General features: G+C 41.9%; 1 long non-coding RNA gene across 1 annotated transcript in view; it reads left to right on the forward strand.

Annotated features, from left to right (window-relative positions):
• Positions 1-21,137, forward strand: part of LOC132417825 (uncharacterized) — a 75,451-nt gene that overhangs the window by 2,304 nt on the left and 52,010 nt on the right. The window lies entirely within an intron of this gene.

The raw sequence follows: 21,137 nt of genomic DNA on the forward strand, positions 1-21,137 counted from the left end.
GCTAAATTTATGATAACTAAAAAAAAGAAAACAGAAAAACAGGAAAGAGGCAGTAAGTAAAGTAATCTTAGAAGTAGTATTGTAATATGAGGAAAAAGGGTGGCTGGCTGATTCAGGCCAGTAGGCAGCCTCCTGTCGTCCTCATCAGGCCTTGGGAGATGCTCACAGTTTTTGATTCTCCAACTCTCACTTTTTGTTTCTCTTCTCACTGAGTTAAATCTTCTGTTAGTACATTACCTTAGTTTAACTTGCTGGTGTTTCTAAGATTATAGTTTATCTTGCTATATTTATGCCAATGTTGGTTGATTCCTGCTCTCTTAATTTGTATTTTATTCTTTAACCTTATGGAATTTTGTAAATTGCAAAAGTAGAATATACCTGTCATACCAAGAAAAACAGTATAGAAGTGTATTAAAGAAAATTAAGTCCCCCTGCGCATCCTCTGAGGTAACGTTAGAGCAACCAACCTTAGAGCTTGGTGTGTGTGTGTGTGTGTGTGTGTGTGTGTGTGTGTATGCGCGTGCCTACATCTTTCCTGCAGTCAAATGCTCTTCCACTGAACTATACCCCCTCTGCTGTGTGCATCTTTCCTCGTCTTTTTTCTTAATGCTCAGACAAATATTCATTTGTATGGATTTTCCCCCTCTCTCCCTCCCTTCCTCTCTTCTAAAGAAAAAAGATAATTCCATTGGAAGGATATAAAAAAAACCCTGATAATCAGATTATCTCTAGGGAAGAAAACTGGGAGAGGTAGGAACAGAGGTGGAAGGGAGACTGACTTTTGACTGTGTGCCCTTTTGTACTGTTTGCTTTTTCCCCTCTTTTCTTTTTACCATGGGTATGTATTATCCATTAAAAAAAAAATCTCTCCGCCATCATCAATTTTGCCTGAAACATCCCCATTAGCTGCAGTGTTTCTGGTGATATTTGCCTTGTCATGAGGGAGGTGTTGGTTTTGAAATGTTGAACAACTCTTGGTGCAGTTCTGAATGAAACAAAATACAATCTGCTTTCTATTTACATGGTAATTGCATTCTTGGGAAATTCTGTGTACATAAACACTGTGAGAAAAATGTTTTGTATTTTAGAGTTAAGCAGAGTTAAGTTTTCAACTCTGATAATTAGAAACAGCTTTTCCACCTACATGGATGCCTGGTGGGATCTTTGAAAGCCATGAAGGATGCAGGACAGTCTGGTGCATTGCAGATATGCAACATCCTTGCCCTGCCCATTAAATGCCAGTAGGGTACCCCAATCACTCTGGCTCCCCTCTCCCCAGTGTCCAAAATGCCCTCTAGGAGACAGTGCCATTCCTTTTGAGAACCACTTTTCTAGCTGCTCTCTCTGGAAATTTCTTTCCTCAGATATTTGCGGAGCTGGTTCCTTGTTATCTCCTGTTAGAGGGCTCGCCTGACCACCCAGTCTACACAGCCCCCATTCACTCTGCCACATCGCCCCATTTCAATTCTCTGTATAGCATTTATCCCTAACTGCTCTTTTTCTTTTCTTGGTTTATTGTCTGTTTCCAGCTACCAGGACGTAAGCTCCATGAGGGAAGGGATGTTGTCTCTTGTTCACAGCTGTGTCCCCTGTGCCTGGAACACTGGCTGGCACATAGTGCTCAGTAAACATTAGTTAGATGAATGAAGGATGGAAGGAAGGAAGGAAGGAAGAAAGAAAGGAAAGAAGGAAGGAAATCTTCTTCAGTTCTACAAGTTGGAAAAGATTAGCAGAACATAATGTCTTCACGAAATTATTTATTTAGGTCATATATGATAAATAGCAAAAGATTAACTGATTCACAAGATTGGTAGATTTATCAATTCCCAGTGAGTAATATAAGCTTTGTCAGAAATTGGATGCTTGCCATTTTAAATTTCCAGCCACATCTGTAATTCTAAAGTGAACTGTGATATTTGACAGAGACTCCTTGTCCCCAGTCATCATTTTCACCATGTCTTGAGCAGCAGTTTTGGCAAGTGTGTCAACAATGACTTCAGCAGCTCTGACCTTTACAGTTAAATATAACACTATAAAGTGTGGCTTCCATAGCTTTTGCATTTCTCTCCCTTGGCACACTGTGTTTAACTTTAAGCAATGCTTGAATCTCCTTCCATTCTGCTTCAAAATTTTTGATGATGTTGAGGCAGGAAGGGTTCATGTCAAAATGTGTGAGCCTTTTCCTTCTCTCGTTCTCTCACTCATTTATTCATTCCACAAATGTTTATTGAATACTTACTCTGTATCAGGAACTATGTTGGGGATACATATTTCACATAATGGGATTTAATTTGCTCCCATTACCAGGCTATGGTAATTCAAATTACAATGGCTTTTTATGGTAGTCACCTAATAGTTTTAGTTTCTTTGCAGCTGGTATTTTTAAAGCACTAAGAGATGGTCCAGGTGATGAAATGATACACCTTTAATATCTATCTGAAGACCTAGGGCTAAACTCATCACATTTTTTTTTATTTTGGCCACATGGCATGTGGGGTCTTAGTTCCCTGACCAGGGATCAAACCCGTGCCCCCTGCAGTGGAAGCGTGGAGCCCTAACCACAGGACTTCCAGGGAATTCCCTAAACTCATCACATTTTAATCACCAGCTCCACCTCTACACTTTTTGCCATTTATGTACAGTAAAATTACCTTGTTTCGGTGTAGAGTTAGTTATGAGTTTTAACGCATGTATAGATCTGTGTGACCACCCTCACAATCAGGATACAGAGCTGCTCCATCAGCCCCCAGAATGCTCCTGTGTTGCCTGTCTGTAGTCAAGGCCTCCCCCACCCCCAGCTCTGGCAGCCATTGATCTGTTCTCTGTTCTCATAGTTTTGCCCTTCGAGAATGTCATATAAATGAAAACATACAGCATGTAACCTTTTGAGACCGGCTTCTTTCACTCAGCACGATGCCTTTGAGATTCACCCACATTGTGTTCATCACTAGTTTCTTCCTTTTTATTGCTGAGTCATATTCCATTGTGTGGATGTACCACAATTTGGTCACCCACTTATCCATTGGTAGACACTTGGGCTGATTCCAGTTTTTGGCTATTATGAATAAAGCTGCTATGAACATTTGTGTACAGGTGCTTGCGTGAAAATATCTCCTTTTATCACATGAAAGGTAACATTCTATAGATATAACTTTGGTACTTTGCTTTTTTCACTGTATACTATATCCTAGGGGTTACTCCAACTCAGTTCATGGGTATTGTTGTCGCTCTTATTTATAACCACATAGTATTCTATTGTATGGATGTACCATAGTTTATTTAGCTGTGCTCCTAGGAATGAACATTTAGGTGGTTTCCAATATTTTGCAATTATAAACAGTGTTACAATGAACAACCTCCTGCGTGTGTATTTTTGTATTGTTGGGGGTTTATTTTCATCCACTGTTAAACTTTAACATCCCATTTGTAAACGCTGACCCATGGTGAGTCCAATGGAAAACAAAACAGAAAAGAATGATAATTCTTTTATAATTCTAATTCCTAGTAAATCATACGCGCCTTCACATAATTCCTGTACTAAAGGTTTGTCAACTTGTGGAAATCATGTGTGGATGTGTAAATGAAAAAAATGCATTGATGTACATGGACCTTCAAGATCCAGGGCCCCATACTGCTGCTCCAGATTGTGAAGTGCTCTGCAAAATGGCAGTGGTCACTGGCAGTGGACAGATTGAGGAAACTAGAGGCCAGGGTGCTGGGTGGTTGACCGTGTGAATGTCGAAATCACTGAGAATGATGAGAGAAGTTGGGACAGAGGACAGACAGTCAAGAACTAAAGCCTTTATGAATGAGGGCAGTGAACAGGAAGGTGACAGAAGACTACCAGCAGGATGGGGAGAGGGTGAAATCACAGGATGGTGTGAGTCAAGGAGGAGCCAGGGACTTCTCAAGAGTGGGGAGGAGCGAAGATCAGGAAGTGGCCTTGGGGAGCAAGGAGAGCTCCAGCTCCACCCCTTGGCACTCTCGAAGGTATTTAGCTGTGGGGAGATGAGAGAATAAACAGCCTGCACTTTAGAGGGGTCAGCAGACAGCCAAGGTTGCAGTTACAGCAGGATGTGGAGGGAACATCCCGAGGAGAGGCTCAAGGCCACTGGGATTTAGCCCATCACAGACGGGAAGTTCTAACCTTAATCCAACCTGAACACTAATTTAACCCTCACCCTCACCCTAACCTGCTGGTAAGGTCCAGCTGTTGTCGTGGAAAGTGTTCCTTCGAGATCAGCTGGTGTTGGCAGCAGCAAGGAAAGTAGCAGCAGCTGGCTGCAATGAGCTGTGTAGCCCTTTGCCATTGGGGCACTGGGAGTGGTTTTCATTGTGTCTTCTGGAAGCTCTCCAAGATTGGGCCTGAGAGCCTGGTTGGAGGGTCACAGGGCTGAGCTCCTCCTGCAAGTGTGGCATGCACGGTTCTGGTGTTTAGTATCCTCAACCAGAGACTAGCCATATCTCCCACAATATTGCCATGCTGCTGCTATCTTGCATATAATTTGCATGAGGTTTGTTGCATTTTGAAAGACGGCCAAGGGAAAAGCTGACTGACTAATCAGCCAGATTTCCCAGGACAGTAGTACCTCGGTGGGAGTCCCTGCTATCTATTCCTTAGCTTTGCAGATCCAGAAATTCAGCGTTGTCAGTGTACCCTGCAATAAGCTGATTCCGGGGGCTGACTCTTGATGACTACTGGGCACTCCTTCTCAGTCTCCGTTGCTGGTTCTTCTTCATCTCCACAGCCTCTAAATATTGGAGTGCTTCGGCTCAGTCCTTGAGCCTCTTCTCTGTTTAAACTCATTTCCACGGTGATCTCATCTAGTCTTGTGGCTTTAAATACCATCTAGGTCCTGATGACTCTCAAATATGTATCTCCAGCTTGTAATCCTCCCCTGAACTCCAGATTCTCATACCCAGGTTCCTCCTTAATAGCTCCACTTGGACATCTAATGGGCATCTCAAGCCTAATGTGTCTCAAACCAAACCCCTGGTTTTCCCCATCAAAGCTGCCCCTCCCCTTGTCTTCCCCATGTCAGTAAATGAAACTTTTTTTTTTTTGGTAACTCAGGCCAAAAATCTTGTAGTTGTGCCTGGCACTCATTTTTCCCTTTAAAATTTATTCTCTCTCCCTTACATTATTGGAATTTCCTCCTAACAGGCCGTTCTATTCCCACCACTGCCCCCTTCTCTGCTTTCTTTTTCTCTATAGAATTTATCACTATCTGACATACTATGTGTTTTCCCTAAAAACCTGTCTTCCTTTAGCCCACTAGAATGTAAACTCCATGAGGGCAGGGGTTTTGTCTATTTTGTATACTTCTATATTTCTGGCTCTTAGAACGGTGCCATGACGCATAGGCTAGTAGGCACTCACTAAATATTTGTTTAATATATGAATGAATGAATGAACCGACTCATATGACACTGATATATGCATCAGAATGTTTCTTAATTGACTGCGAGAAGTAGGACTGCTAAGCAGACCTGAATACTCACATTAGATATTCAAGGCACCCTCTTCCCTTTAGGGGAGTATTAATGGGCTATCATACTAGAATGAGAAGTTAGGGGAATATTAGGATAGATACCCTTTACAGGTAAATGTGATCAACCCATCTTCGTTGTAGGAATATGCCTTCCTATAAGACCATAATATTCATGGAAGCTGCTTTGGAATCACCCCTGCATTGGGCTCTTTGGCTCTCTTTTTTCTGCTTTTCATGTAAAAGAAACAAGGATAGCTTCTAAATTTTTGACTTGAGTAAATGGGTGGATGGTGATGCAATTAACAGAGATACGGAAGGACATCATGAGAATAATTTAGACTAGAAGTGACGTATAAGGATAAAGTATGAAAGGTGTTGAAACTGTAGTAAATCCAACTTGAGGCCTTGTTTCAAGTGTTCAAAGCTGTTACACCAAAAGCAAAGTTCTATCGTGGAAGAGATTGTACACCAATATCCATGTGCTCGTCTGTATTTCCCCTTGGCTTTCCTTTTAGCCAAGTGGGGTCATGTGGTTTTGTTCTGGCCAATGGAATGTGGATGGGATTGATAACTGCCACTTCCAGGCCTGGCCCATCCAATAGCCTTCATAAGTTTTCATGCTGAAACTCTCTGCTGTTGCCGCAGCTAGAAGCAAAGGACTTGAGATGGCAGAGCACAATGCAAGGAACCTGGATCCCTGAGTTCATCACTTAGAGGAGACCTATCTAGGAGAGTTGTTTGACAGGAACCATCTCATAGGACTTCGTGTGAGTGAGAAATAAATCTTTGTGTTAAGTCAGTGAAATTTCAGGGTTGGTTTGTTACCACAGCAGAGTCTAATCTACCCTGACTAACACATCTATCTACACACTGTTATCCACAGGAAACCTCTCTCTACCTGAGCTACACATGGAGATTCAAGAGAAGCACTTAATGCTTGTCAGTTATGTTAAGGATTTTCTTCCTCAGCTTTATGAAGAGATGGGCAGTGACTATAAATGACTACTTTTGCTCAAGAAAGTCACTGACTTTCATAAGGAAAAGTCATCACTTGACTATTTGAGTTTCAAGAAAAATCTGAGGCTTCCCTGGCGGTGCAGTGGTTGAGAGTCCGCCTGCCGATGCAGGGGACACGGGTTCGTGCCCCGGTCTGGGAAGATCCCACGTGCCACGGAGCGGCTGGGCCCGTGAGCCATGGCCGCTGAGCCTGTGCGTCCGGAGCCTGTGCTCCGCAACGGGAGAGGCCACAACAGTGAGTGGCCTGCATACCGCCAAAAAAAAAAAAAAAAAAAAAAAAGAAAAATCTGTGTCTTTCTGGGGAGAAAACCTTCAATTTGAATGATCATAAGCATAGCTAGGATTGACTTTGAACAACCCAAATTTATGCTTTTATGACAAGCTTCATCATTGTAGTACCATGCAAGAGAAACTGAATGCAATGATTGCAAAAACTGTAGCTGTAGCACATATGCTTTGATGGAGATTGTGAGTTTGGGGTATTAAATGATTTTCATTGTCTAGATTACCTAGTTGTGAATTCAACTGAAGAACTTGCTGAAAACATTTTCATCATAATGAAGAGACCCTTGAAATGCTTGATTAAGTGTCTTCTGCAGAATTTCTCAAAGTGGATGCCAGTGGTGAATGGCTAATTGTGCTAATTTGGATCCTCCAGGAAGCAGATGCTAATATGGAGTTAAGAATACAAGATGTTGGGCTTCCCTGGTGGCGCAGTGGTTGAGAGTCCGCCTGCCGATGCAGGGGACACGGGTTCGTGCCCCGGTCCGGGAAGATCCCACATGCCGCGGAGCGGCTGGGCCCATGAGCCATGGCCACTGAGCCTGCGCGTCCGGGGCCTGTCTCCGCAGCGGGAGAGGCCACAACAGTGAGAGGCCCACGTACCGCAAAAAAAAAAAAAAAAAGAATACAAGATGTTGACTGGGGATAATGCCTGTGAAAGCTAAAAGGGCAGGGAGCAAGAAGTCTGGGCAAGGAAAACCCTTAGACCATAATGCAGATCTGACACATGTGAAGGTGTTGGGGGAGGAAGGGGAATTGGGCAGAGATGACTTAGGCTGCAAGGCAGATGTGACAAAGTCTTGATCAACCCAATGGAGAGTTCTGGAGGAAAGACGGCCTGTTAGAAGAGTCCAAAGTTGGACAGAAATGGCCAGGCCCTAGTATTGCCGCCATGCTCCGTCATTGGCTGTAATCTTCCAAGGGAAAGCATGGTCTTGTCGAGAATGCTGCAGCTGACCTTGGAAGGTGCTGCAGCTGGAGGCTGTCAGCTAACTTCACTCCTTACAGATATATGGCACATTCTTTCTTGAAGAGTGATCTAAGCCGTGCACCTCCATGCCTGCCCAGTTTTCCCTTTGTGTTGCCTGGATTTTCTTCTCCAAAACTGCACAATTTTCCTGTGAGCCTCTCTTTCTATGGGAAACATAGTAGAGGAGGTTAATGGGAAGAATTACACCTTGCTGCAGTTGGTCTCAGGGCTTCCACTGGTTGTCATCTTCTCCCTTCTCCACTATCCACTCTATAGTCATATTGATTTTCTGTCTGCTTGATCTGTCAATTACTGGCAAAAGGGTGTTGAAGCCCCCAATTCTGATAGTGGGTATATCCATTTCTCCTTTCAGTTTTGTCAGTTTTTGCCTCACCTATTTTGGTGCTCTGTTGTTAGGTGCATATACATTTAGGATTGTTATCTCTTCTTGAGAATTGGCCACTTTATCATTATGTAATGCTCCTCTTCATGCTTGATAGTATTCCTTGTTCTGAAAGCTACTTTGATAGAAATGTAGCAACTTCAGCTTTCTTTTGGCTAGTGTTTTCCTGGTATATTTGTGTCTATTCTTTTTATTTTATTTTATTATTTATTTATTTTTTAAAATTTTATTTGTTTATTATTTTTGGCTGCGTTGGGTCTTCGTTGCTGTACGCAGGCTTTCTCCAGTTGCGATGAGCGGGGGCTACTCTTCTTTGGGGTGCGTGGGCTTCTCACTGCGGTGTCTTCTCCTGTTGTGGAGCACGGGCTCTAGGCACGCAGGCTTCAGTAGTTGTGGCTCACAGGCTCTAGAGTGCAGGCTCAGCAGTTGTGGCACACGGGCTTAGTTGCTCCATGGCATGTGGGTTCTTCCCGGACCAGGCTTGAACCTGTGTTCCCTGCATTGGCAGGCGGATTCTTAACCACTGCGCCACCAGGGAAGTTCCTATCCTTTTTATTTTTGACCTACCTGTCTTTATATTTAAAGTGCGTTCCTTATACACAACATATAGTGGGTCTTGTTTTTTTATCCACTCCAACAATTTCTGTCTTTTAATTGGTGCAGTTAGACCATTCACATTTAAAGTGATTATTGATATAGTTAGATTAATATCTACCACCTTTGTCAGTGTTTTCTATTTGTTGCATTTGTTCTCTGTTTCCTCACCACCCTCTTTTTCTGTCTTCTATGATTTTAATTGAGCTTTTTATATGATTCCATTTTATTTCCTCTCTTAGTATGCCAATTCTTTTTTTTTCTTTTTGTGTTTCTTTATCTATTTTTCCTGTTAGTGTACCAATTATGATTGTTGCCCTAGAGTTTATAATACACATTTTAAAAAACTTACTCTTTTTTAAAAACATATTTACTTATTTATTTGGCCGTGCTGGGTCTTAGTTGTGGCACGCGGGATCTTCGTTGCTGCATGTGGGATCTTTGCTGCGGCATGCGGGATCTTTAGTTGCAGCATGCAGGATCTTTAGTTGTGGCATGTGGGATCTAGTTCCCTGACCAGGAGTTGAACCTGGGCCCCCTGCATTGGGAGTGCAGGGTCTTAACCTCTGGACCACCAGAGAATTCCCTATAATATACATTTTTAACTAATCTAAGTCCGCCTTCAAATAATACCATACTGCTTCATGTGTAGTACAAGTTCCTTATAACAGAGTATTTTTGATTCCTACCTCCCATCCCTCTGGCCTCCAGAGTGCACTGCTGGCAGCTTATAGTTCAGTGGGACTCTTGCTGTGCCCCTGGTAAGAGTGTGCCCTCTTTGAGGACAAGTACCTCTTACACGGCAGAGCTCAAAATTATGGGGGACTGAAGGTACAATGTCTCCCTACTAGTAAGTTATTGGGAATGACTGTGTATGTGGTGACTTCTGCTTCCACTCCTTGGTCCCTGCACCCATGTACTTCTCCTCTGGGGGAGATGGTGCTATACAGAGGTCTCTGATTAGCATTTACTTTGTATCCTGGAGGGTGGTACCACATCCTTGCAGAGTATTGCTTCTGAGCTGGTGCTTCAGCTGCACCTTCAGCAGGCCATTCCATTGCTTTATCAGGTCAGCTACTTCTGAATGGTGTGGAAGGTAACATGCCGGGGGTCCTGTGGTCACAAGCACACTCCCACACTTCCTTTGAAGCAAGTCCCTGGTCAGCTGCACACACTGTGCCCACAGTCAGGCACTCCTTAGGCCCCTGGATACTGTGGTGCTGGCTGAGTTTCTGTGGGCAGGAAAGTCAAAACCACACCCAGAATAAATGTCCATTTCCATGAGAGTGAATTTCTGGTCCTTCCTGGACGGAAGAGGCCCTGTCATCCCTATTGCTAGTTATGAGACCAGTCCCGTGTTTGCCCCTCCTACTGTCCGCCCTGGCCTGCAGAGGAGAGCCACATGAACTTCTCAGGGATGCTGGCGCCCTCTCACCAGCACACTCCTCATGGCCTTGGTGAACGGTGTGTTCCCTGAGCCCTCCTGTGCCACATAGTCCTCCAGTGGATCTTCTGGCCTCACATAACATATCCACTCCAGGGTCCACTCTGAGCCTTCTAAGCCACTGTCTGTCATGGCAGTTCAGGCATTTCTACCCAAAGTTAACATCAACCAACATGTTTTCCATGCTTCTAGGATCCAACCTTCAAGGTGTGTTTGTACCATATTCCAGGGACCTTGCCAGGGTGTTAAATCCTGTATCCCAGGAGAATACACCTATATTTACAAACTATCTTTTATCCAAATTTGTGTTCTACCTCCCTGTTTATTACCTGGAACCCCTTCCTGGAGAGACACTTTAGATCTCTGGGTATTCAATGTCTAGCAGTCCTCTAAATGTCTCCCCTTTCCCCAGCATACACTCACCTAAGTAAATGGCCGTAGATCCCTTTAGGGAAGGACTGGAACTATTATTATGGTCTGTAATTACCGTGGTGATGCAGTGTCCTTCCTCCTGGGGACCTAGCCACTTCTTCAGTCAGTGGGTTCTGGGTCTGAAAACTGACTCAGGTCCAGGAACTGGGCAGAGCATCATGGCTTTTCTGGGGGGTGTTAACCCTCAGCCTCTTTTCTATTGCTGCTTTTTAAAAATTATATAATTAAACAACATCCTTATTGGTGGTCCGTCTATTTGCTCCTAGGGGCGCCATACTCTATTAATCCTCTCCCTGCGGGTCAAGCTCTCTTGGCTGCCCCTCTGACATTGCCAGTCATCATAGTTATTGTGACCTCCCGGCTTTGGGCAGTTAAACACAGCCAAAGCTGCGGTCTTTATTACTTTGGCCTCTATTAATGAACCCAACTCTGTGATTGCCTCTCCTAGCATCTCCCCTGGCCTGCAAAGAAGAGCCACCGCAGAACTTCTTGGTGATGCTGGCCTCCCTGTCACCCGCGCATTCCTCTTGGCTTTGGTCAGTGGTGTGTCTCCTGAGTCCTCCCATGCCGCGTTACTCTCTGGTGGGTTTTCTGGCCTCAGGTAACATATCCACTCCAGCATGCTTGCTTCTTTGAACCTTTGGATTCCTTTCTTGACCATCTACTGTGGCAATTCAGGCATTTTAACCTCGCTCAGTGTGGTTTATCACTTTCTCCAGGCTTCTAGGAGCCACCATAACTGGGGGTTTGTACCTACCCCTAGGGTCCTTGCCAAGGTGTTAAGACCTGTATCCTGAGAGTGCTCCCAAGTCAATAAACCCTCCCTTATCCAGTCTTAAGTTCTGGACCCAGAACTTGAAACACCCTTGAAATCCAATCCATGGGATCTCTCTGGCTCCTTCCAGCATATGTTGGCAAGGTCTGGCAGCCCTTTTGGTGTATATAGACCCTTTTCTTTCTTACCAAGTCCAGTACATCCCTGGCTGGGTTACACCCTAGTTATTGGCCTGATAACCAGGAGAAGAGGTGAAGGCAGATCTTGTGCCTTATAGGGGAGAGGCCTTTTTACCGTCTTCCCTAAAGAAGTGGGGTGAATGCTAGCCCTTAATACGGAGGAATGGGTTACCTCCGCACGCTCTGAGGATTCCGAGCAGTCTGGGGAGCCAGAAATCTTTGGAGGCATCTACTTAGATGTTCTCATGCCATTTGTCAGGATCCTGGGTTTTCCCAACTAGAGCCCTGACCCTGGCATAACAGATCTGCTTTGGATAAGCATTCAGTCATCTCTGAAGCTTGTGACTCTGATTATTAAGTTCTAAGTTTGGCCTTTAGATTTTTCTGCTCGCTCATTGAAGAAGGTAAGGACCTCTTTGTGAGCTACCAAAGAGGCACCCTGGCTTTTACACTTAGTTTTCTGATGTTAGTTGCCCTCAGCAGTTCTATTATTCCTCCATAGGGTTTCAGTGCAATTTAATAAGAGCCAGCCAATTCCACTGTCCTTGTAAACAGTGTTATCCACATCTTCTTTTCATTGCATCTGCCAGAACATTGTCTTTCACCAGAGCATTCTCCCAACTCACTACCAGTGAAAGTTTTAGCAGCTGGGCCTTGGCCCACATACCACTTGGGATGACGTTCTCATTTCATTTCATGTAGCAAATGATCCAGTCCCAAAGCCCCACCTTACCTCTGCTTTCTCAGACCAATCCTAGTACCAGTTGTTGTCAGTTCAGGTCCTCTGGGAAGCAGACACTGAGACAGAGTTAGGAGTGCAAGAGGTTTACTGGGGGTACTACCTGTGAAATACAAAGCAGGAAGAAGTAAGATTGGGCAGGAAATGCCTCAGACCATGATGCAGACCTGACACTTGTCAACAGAGAGAGGCTAGGCAGGAGAATTAAGAAGGCTGAGTCTCAGATGACAATGCAGATCTGACAAAGTCTAATCTCAAAATGTGAGAATGCTCCAGGACTCAGTCCTTGGTCCACATCTGTTCACCAGCTTCACTTCCTCCCTTAATAATCTCTTCCAGTCCCATGGCTTTAAATACCACCTATACTGATGACTCAAAATAAAAATCTAGCCCAGACATTCCCCTGAGCTCCAAACTTGTATATTCAACTGACACTTGTCAACAGAGAGAGGCTAGGCAGGAGAATTAAGAAGGGTGAGTCTCAGATGACAATGCAGATCTGACAACATCTAATCTCAAAATGTGAGAATGCTCCAGGACTCAGACCTTGGTCCACATCTGTTCACCAGCTTCGCTCCCTCCCTTAATAATCTCTTCCAGTCCCATGGCTTTAAATACCACCTATACTGATGACTCAAAATAAAAATCTATCCCAGACATTCCCCTGAGCTCCAAACTTGTATATTCAACTGACACCTCCACTTGAAGATTTAGTAGATTTCCAGTTCAACATGTCCAAAATGGAATACTTGATTCTCACCCTGTTCCAATCTATTCTTCCCAAGGTCTTCCTCACGTCAGTAAATAGCTATCACTGTTCACCCAGTTTCCAAGTTAGCCATCTTTGATTGTCTCCTCTGCCTTATTTCCCACGCATATCCATTTTATTAATAAGTTCTGCTATCCCTTCTGTTCTTCAGACATGCCAAGGTATTTCCATATGCAGTTCCTTCTGCCAGAAATGATCTTCCTCTGTCTTCACATGGGGATCCTTCTACTTCAGCTCTCAGCTTAAAGATTCTCTCTCCAGAGAGAACTACTACAAACGCTCTCTTATACTCTCTCATAGTGCCCTGTATTTCCTTCATATCACTTTCATTGGTCCCTATACATTTGTTTGTCTCATGTCTTTCTCCCTCATTAGCACGTAAGCTCCATGATGAGAGGAGCCTGCCTGTTTTGTTCACTACTGTATCCCCAGTAAATGCCATATAGTAAGTGTGCAATATTTATCAGATGAAGAGATGGATTAAAAATATTTCCAACAACTTGTTGTCTTCTGTCACTGAATAAAATCATTTAAAAAATTGTGGGACTTCCCTGGTGGCGCAGTGGTTAAGAATCCGCCTGCCAATGCAGGGAACATGGGTTCGAGCCCTGGTCCGGGAAGATCCCACATGCCGCGGAGCAACTAAGCCCGTGCGCCACAACTACTGAGCCTGCGCTCCAGAGCCTGCGAGCCACAACTCCTGAAGCCTGGGCGCTCTAGAGCCTGTGCTCTGCAACAAGAGAAGCCACTGCAATGAGAAGCCTGCGCACCGCAACGAAGAATAGCCCCCTCTCGCCGCAACTAGAGAAAGCCCTCACGCGGCAACGAAGACCCAACACAGCCAAAAATAAAATAAATAAATAAAAAAAATTGTGGATTAGGGAAATGAAGAAGTACCCTTAAGGACATCTAGTTCCAGTAATATAGTGGACATGGTCAGTGCTTTCCAACTGCATTAATATTAATATTAATATCACTAACACAGCAGCAGTAACAAAGTACCACAGACTGGGGGCAGACATTTATTGTCCTGTAGTCCTAGGGGCTAGAAGTCTGGGATCAGCTGTCAGCAGGGTTGGTTTCTTCTGAGGGCTGTGAGAGAGAATCTTTCCATGCTGCTCTCTTAGCTTCTGGTGGTTTTCCGGCAATCTTCGGTGCTCCTTGGCTTGGAGGTGCATTGCTCCAGTCTCTACCTTCACCCTTACGTGGCATTTTCCCTCAGTCTCAGTCTCTGTCTATGTGTCCAAATTTTCCTCCTTTTTAAAGGATACCAGTTATGTTGGACTAGGGTCCACCCTAATGACCTCAGTTTTAAGTTGATTACCTCTGTAAAGGCCTTATTTCCAAATAAGGTCACATTCTGAGGTACTGGGGGTTAAGATTTCAACAAACCATTTGAGGGGCTATAATTCAACCTATAACTCTAACCCTTTTGAGGAGGGGGACAAAAATATGAGAATATCGATTTTTATTTTTAAATCAGGAAGTAAGGTATTAATATTTAACATGTGAGTTTACAACATGAGCATGCTGACTTAGTCTTATGTCTGACAATTGGTGTCAGAAACAGGATACAAAGTTCGTATCCTGAGACAAGAATGGGAGTTCCACAATACAGAGGGTTTAGCAGTGGTGTCATACTCCTTCTTTTACTTCTAGTGTATTGCAAGGTTTTGCCATTTGCTGTGTCAAATTAAGTGAATCCATGAATGATATGATGATCTTGTTTTAATTAACCCTTATAAAATGTAAAAGTAGATTAAAATGATTCCTGTAAAAACAAATAAATACCCCTCTGCTCAACCTCCCCACAAACCCAGCCATAGATTAAAAATAACACTAATACTTCAGGCTCAAAGAAGTAGCAAAAAAGAAAAAAAAAGGGAAAATAGGGCAAGTAGAAAGCACAAATTAAAGTCATAGAAAGAATTCCAATAAACTAGCAATGACAAGTGCAAACAGATGAAGCTTACAAGTTAAACAATATATACTGACAAATTGTATTTTTAAAGATCCACCTATGCTGTTTATAAAAGATACATCTAAAATATAAGGACACAGAAAGTTTGAAAGTAAAAGACAGAAGAAAATATGCCCAGAAATGTATAACCTTTATAACCTTTATAACCAAAAGAAAGCTGGTACCATGATTTTTTTAAAAAAATAATTAATTAATTAAAATTTGACTGCTTTGGGTCTTCATTGCTGTGAGGGCTTTCTCTAGTTGCAGCGAGTGGGGGCTACTCTTCGTGGTGGTGCACGGGCTTCTCATTGCGGTGGCTTCTCTTGTTGCAGAACACAGGCTCTAGGTGCGCAGGCTTCAGTAGTTGCGGCATGCGGGATCAGTAGTTGTGGCTCGCGGGTTGTAGAGCTCAGGCTCGGTAGTTGTGGTGCACAGGCTTAGCTGCTCTGTGGCATGCAGGATCTTCCGCAACCAGGGCTCAAACCCGTGTCCCCTGCATTGGCAGGTGGATTCTTAAGTACTGCGCCACCAGGGAAGCCCAGTACCATGATGTTAATATCAGACAAAATGAACTTTAAGGTAGAAAACATTAGGCATAAATATGGTCACTACATTATGATGAAAGGATCAATCCATCAGGAAGGTATAAAAATTCTAAACCTGTATGTAATCTAATTATATTATTGTAAAAAAGCAAAAATGGACAAAATTACAAGGAGAAAAGGAGAAATACACACAAATAGGAGAGACTTTAACATACTTCTCTTCATATTTGAGAGATTATGCAGACAAAAAATTAGTAGTGTATAAAAGATTTGAAAGCACAATTAAGAGACTTTCTCTACTGGACATATATAGAAACTTACATTTATCAATTAGGTAATACATGTTCTTTTCAAGCACAAATATAACAGTTTAAAAAATTGATCATTAAATTGCAGACTAACAAATACCAAAGAATATTAATCATGGAAATCGTAGTCTTTAATCACAGTGAAATTATATTAGAAATAATAAGCAAGAGGATAATTTTAAAAATAAATTTATTTATTTTTGGCTGCATTGGGTCTTAGTTGCTGTGCATGGGCTTCTCATTGCGGTGGCTTCTCTTGTTATGGCGCGTGGGCTCTAGGCATGCGGACTTCAGTAGTTGTGGTGCACGGGCTCAGTAGTTGTGGCTCGCGGGCTCTAGAGCGCAGGCTCAGTAGTTGCGACGCACGGGCTTAGTCGCTTCGTGGCATGTTGGATCTTCCTGGACCAGGGCTCGAACCCGTGTCCCCTGCATTGGCAGGCGGATTCTTAACCACTGCATCACCCAGGAAGTCCAAGAGGATAATTTTAAAGCTACATATACTTGGATATTTATAATCACATATCACATGGGTCAAAGAAGAAATTGTACTGGAAACTAGAAAATATTTAGAACTGAATGATAATGAAAATACGAAGTATCAGAGCTTGTGAGGGTGCAACTAAGGTGGTCCTGAGGGGAAAATGCATAGCTTTAAGTTCTTGTATTAGCAAAGGTGAAAGGCTAAAAAGTAACTCAAGAAGTTAGAAAGTAAACAAGAAAGTAGAAGGAAAGAATTTCAAAAAGTTAAGAGCAGAAATTAATAAAATAGAACACCAAGCCAAGTCAAGAGGAACAACAGAATAAAACACTAGTTTTTAATATAAATATAAAGATGACATATATACATGCTGGATATGCCAAGATAGGGCTTGATCTCATGTGCTTAACTGTTAACGTTAACAGATAATTACTCTTGTTAAAGTTTGTATTTCTTCTTGTGTAATTTTATTCTAATAAATGTTATTGATTAAATAGAGAATTAAATGTGACTCAGTCTTTGCAAGTCTATCTTGTAAATGCATTTACAAATCAGAAAAAAATGAACACCTGGTTGTTTGAGAAAGATGAATAAAGCACACAACTCTAGCTAGATGAATAAAACAGACAAGTCTCTGGAAAAAAGGAGAGAAGGCACAGATCATAAAAATGCAAGAGTTGTAAAGTAACTGACACAGTAGATAGGATATTGAAACAATAATAAGAGAGCTTTATGAACATCTTTATGCCAATACATTTGAAAACTTAAATAAAATGGATAATTTCATATAAAACTACAATTTACCATAGTTGACTCAGGAAGAAATGGGAAAACTGAGCAAACATGATTATTAGTGAGACTGAAACAGTCATTAAAATCTACTAAGGAACCAACAAACAAGCACAATACACAACTCACCACACACCCAGTAAATGGTTGTACGGGTGAGTTCCAACAAACATTCAAGGAGCAGATCATCTCAATACTGTCTAAACTGTGGCAGTAAATCCTCTCCAACTCATTTTATAAGGCTAGCATAACCTTGATGCCAAACCAGGCAAGGCTATTGAGAAAGGAAAATTACAGGCTAACTTCATTTATGAATATACATGCAAAAATCCAAAATAAACTACTAGCAATCAGAAACAATAATGTATTAAAAAATACATTATGGCCAAGTTGCGTTTATCGCAGTAATAGAAATGTTTTAAGATAAGAAAAATCTACTAAGTCACCACTATAATAGAATAAAGGAGCAAAACTAGCACTTCTATTCAACCTTGTACTGTGGGTTCCAGTCAGTATAGTAATAAGAAGAAAATAAATGAAAAGTATCAAAGGTGAAACAAAGATTATTAACAGATGACATGATTGTCTATGTAGAAAATACAAGAGAATATGCAAACATTGAAACAAATAAGGTTTGAGGGTATAAGAGCAATATAAAAAAAATCAACAGTGCAACAGTTACAGCTTACAGTAGCAACATAAGAGCAATATAAAAAAATCAACAGTGCAACAGTTACAGCTTACGGTAGCAACAAAAACTAAAAGACACCCAGGAATAAATCTAATAAAAGATGTGTTAAGGCCTCTATGTAGAAAAGTAGAAATCTTTATTGAATAACATTAAAGAAAACCTAAGGTAATGGAGGGACAAAAATATGTTCATGTATAGGAGAACTTAGTGAGTAATGGTGTCAAGTCTCCCTAAATTCACTTAGAGATTTAATTAAATTCTAATTAAAATTCTAAATAGGAACAAGAATAAAAAAGACAGTATTAAGCAGCACGAAATACCATACCAGATGTCAACACTTCTTATAAGCTATAGTAATTAAGATATAGCAGAGAAAAAGAAATAGATCAGTGGAACACTATAGAGAGACCAGAAACAGACCCACACATAGATGGAAACTTGATACATAACAGTGCGGAAAGGAGGAATTATTTAACAGATGTTACTGGAACCATTGGTTATCCATATGGAAAAAAGTTAGTCAGATTAGATCCTGACCGCACATTGTATACAAAAACGAATTCAATGTGGTTTTATGACCTAAATGTGACAAGTACTTGAAAACTTTTGGAAGATAATTGCAGGCAAATACCTTTACAACCTTGTGGTAGGGAAGAATTTCTTAAACAAAATGCAAAGAGATAAACTGTAAGGAAAAGCTTGATAAATTTTACTACACTGAAATTTAAAAATTTGTGTGTAAAGAAATGCCTCATGAACAAAATGAAAAAAAAAACAAGCCACAGACTAGGAAAAATATTTGCAACATGCTTGCTCCTGCCTTAGACCCTTGGCACCTGATCTTCCTCTGCCTAGAACAATCTTCATCTGAATAGAGGTTTCACTCTCTACTTCAATTCAGTAATGCCTCTGTTCAAATGTCACCTCCTCAGAGAGGCCTTTCTGACCACCCTGTTGAAAATAACACCTCTGTCACTTCATCATCTTCCTCTGTTTTCTCTTCATAGCACTTATTACTATCTGACATCCTATGTCTATTTGCTCATTTATTTATTGCCCATCTCTCCACTCCTTGAGAGTAGGGACTTTGTTTTGCTGACTGTCATATTTCTCAGACCTCAAACAATGTCTAGTGCGTGGTATATACTAATATATACTTTTCAAGTGGATAATAAATGAATATAAATGATAAGGGATTAGTATTCAGAATATGTAAAGCACTATAGATCAACTAGAAAACTTTGAACAAATGGCTCAATAGGAAAATTGTTAAGGGCTCTGAACAGGCAGTTCACAGAAGAGGACACCTGAAGGGGCAATAAAAATATGGAAAGAGATTTAATATCATTTGCAATGAGGAAAATGCAAAGTTAAACGATAACTTCATACTCAAGAGACTGGCAGAAATGAAAAGTCTGATAATGCTGGTTGTCAGAAAGGACTTAAGGGAAAAGGAACTCTGTTCACAACCATCCTGGAGAAGAATTTGGGAATATCTAATAAAGATAAACATGCACTTACCTTAAGACCCAGAAATTCAACTCCCAGGCAAATATGCTAGAGATGCTTTTTCATATTTGAGTCCAATGACTACACAAGAATGTTTACAGCAGCATTGTTTTAATAGCAAACCACTGGATATAAACCGAATGTATACCACCAGTAGAATAGACAAACCATGGTATAGTCATAAAATGGGATACTCTACAGCAATAAAAATTAACCAATTACAGCTGGCCCTCCATAACCACAGATTCTGCATCCGCAGATCCAACCAACCTCGGATTGAAAATATTCAAAACAAAATTTCAGAAGGTTCCAAAAAGCCAAACTTGAATTTGCTGCACACTAGCAACTATTCGCATAGCACTTACATTGTATTTACAGTTATAGCATTTACACTGCATTAGGTATTATATACTTACATGATTTGAAGTACAGGGGGGGATAGTGTCGGTTATATGCAAATACTGCACCATTTTATAGAAGGCACTTGAGCATCCATGGATCTTGAGATATATGGGGGGTCCTGGAACCAATCCCCTGTGGATATGGAAGAACAACTGTATAACTACACACATCGTTGTGGGTGAATCTCATAAACACAGAGCAAAAGAAGCAAATTGCCGAATACATGTTGTATAATTCCATTTATGTAAAGTTTCCAAATATGATAGACCGTGCCATATGTTGTCTATGTATAGATGGACATGTGGTCAAAGGGTAGTGGTTAACTCTGAAGTGGGAGGGAGTGACATGGGATTAGAAGAGGGTACAACAGGGGGCTTCAACTGTCTGTGTTCTTTTACTTTAAGAAGAAGCAAATATATTAAAATTTGACAGAGATGGGAGGGTAGTGATCATATCGTGACATGACATGAGTAGTAATTTCATTATTCCCTTAGTGTGTGCTTGAAATGATTCATTTGAAGAAATTGCCATTAGTTCAGTATCATCTGTGTTTGGGTATGTGCGAGTTAAATGCTTAACCAGTTTGGTAATGCTACTATTTTCCCACCCTCGTGGCCTCCTCTTTCTGTTTATACTATCCCAGCTTTAGAGTTATTTGCTGAACAGGGATCACACAGTTCTTGAACTTGAAACTCAGCTTAATTTTGGACAGGAGTCAGCCAACTTTTTCTGTTAGGGCCTAGCTCGTAAATATTTTCCATTTTGTGGGCCACATGTTCTTTGTTGCTTCTACTCAAGTCTGCCATGGTATCTGGAAAGCAATGTGGTGGGGCAGAATTCTAAGATGGCCCTCAAGCTTCCAGGCCCCTGATGTACATACACTTTATCTCAGTTGTTCAATTAAACACTAATCCAGGTGCTGCTGAGAAGGGATTCTGGAGATGTAATTCAGATCCCAAATCAGTTGAGCTTAAGACTATCCCTGGTAGGCTTAACCTAATCAGATAAGAGGAGAGACTCAGCTTTGAGGGAGAGTCTCTTGCTGGCTTTGAAGATGGGAGATCCATGGGGCAAGGAATGTGGGTGACCTCAAGGAGCTGAGAGCAGCTCTGGGCTGATGGCCAATAAGAGAAAGGAGGCCTCGGTCTTACAGCTGTAAGGAACTGAATTCTGCCGACAACCTCGTGAGCCTGATAAAAGACTCTGAGCCTCACATGAGGCTGCCGCCCTAGCCAAAACCTTCATTTCAGCCTGGGGAGACCCCGAACAGGGAACCAACTAAGTCCTGCCCAGACTTCACACCTACAGAAACTGGGAGGTCATCAGATGGTGTTGTTTTAAGCCGTTAAGTTTGTG

The sequence above is a fragment of the Delphinus delphis genome, chromosome X (assembly GCF_949987515.2).
Source record: "Delphinus delphis chromosome X, mDelDel1.2, whole genome shotgun sequence".
Classification (NCBI taxonomy): domain Eukaryota; kingdom Metazoa; phylum Chordata; class Mammalia; order Artiodactyla; family Delphinidae; genus Delphinus; species Delphinus delphis.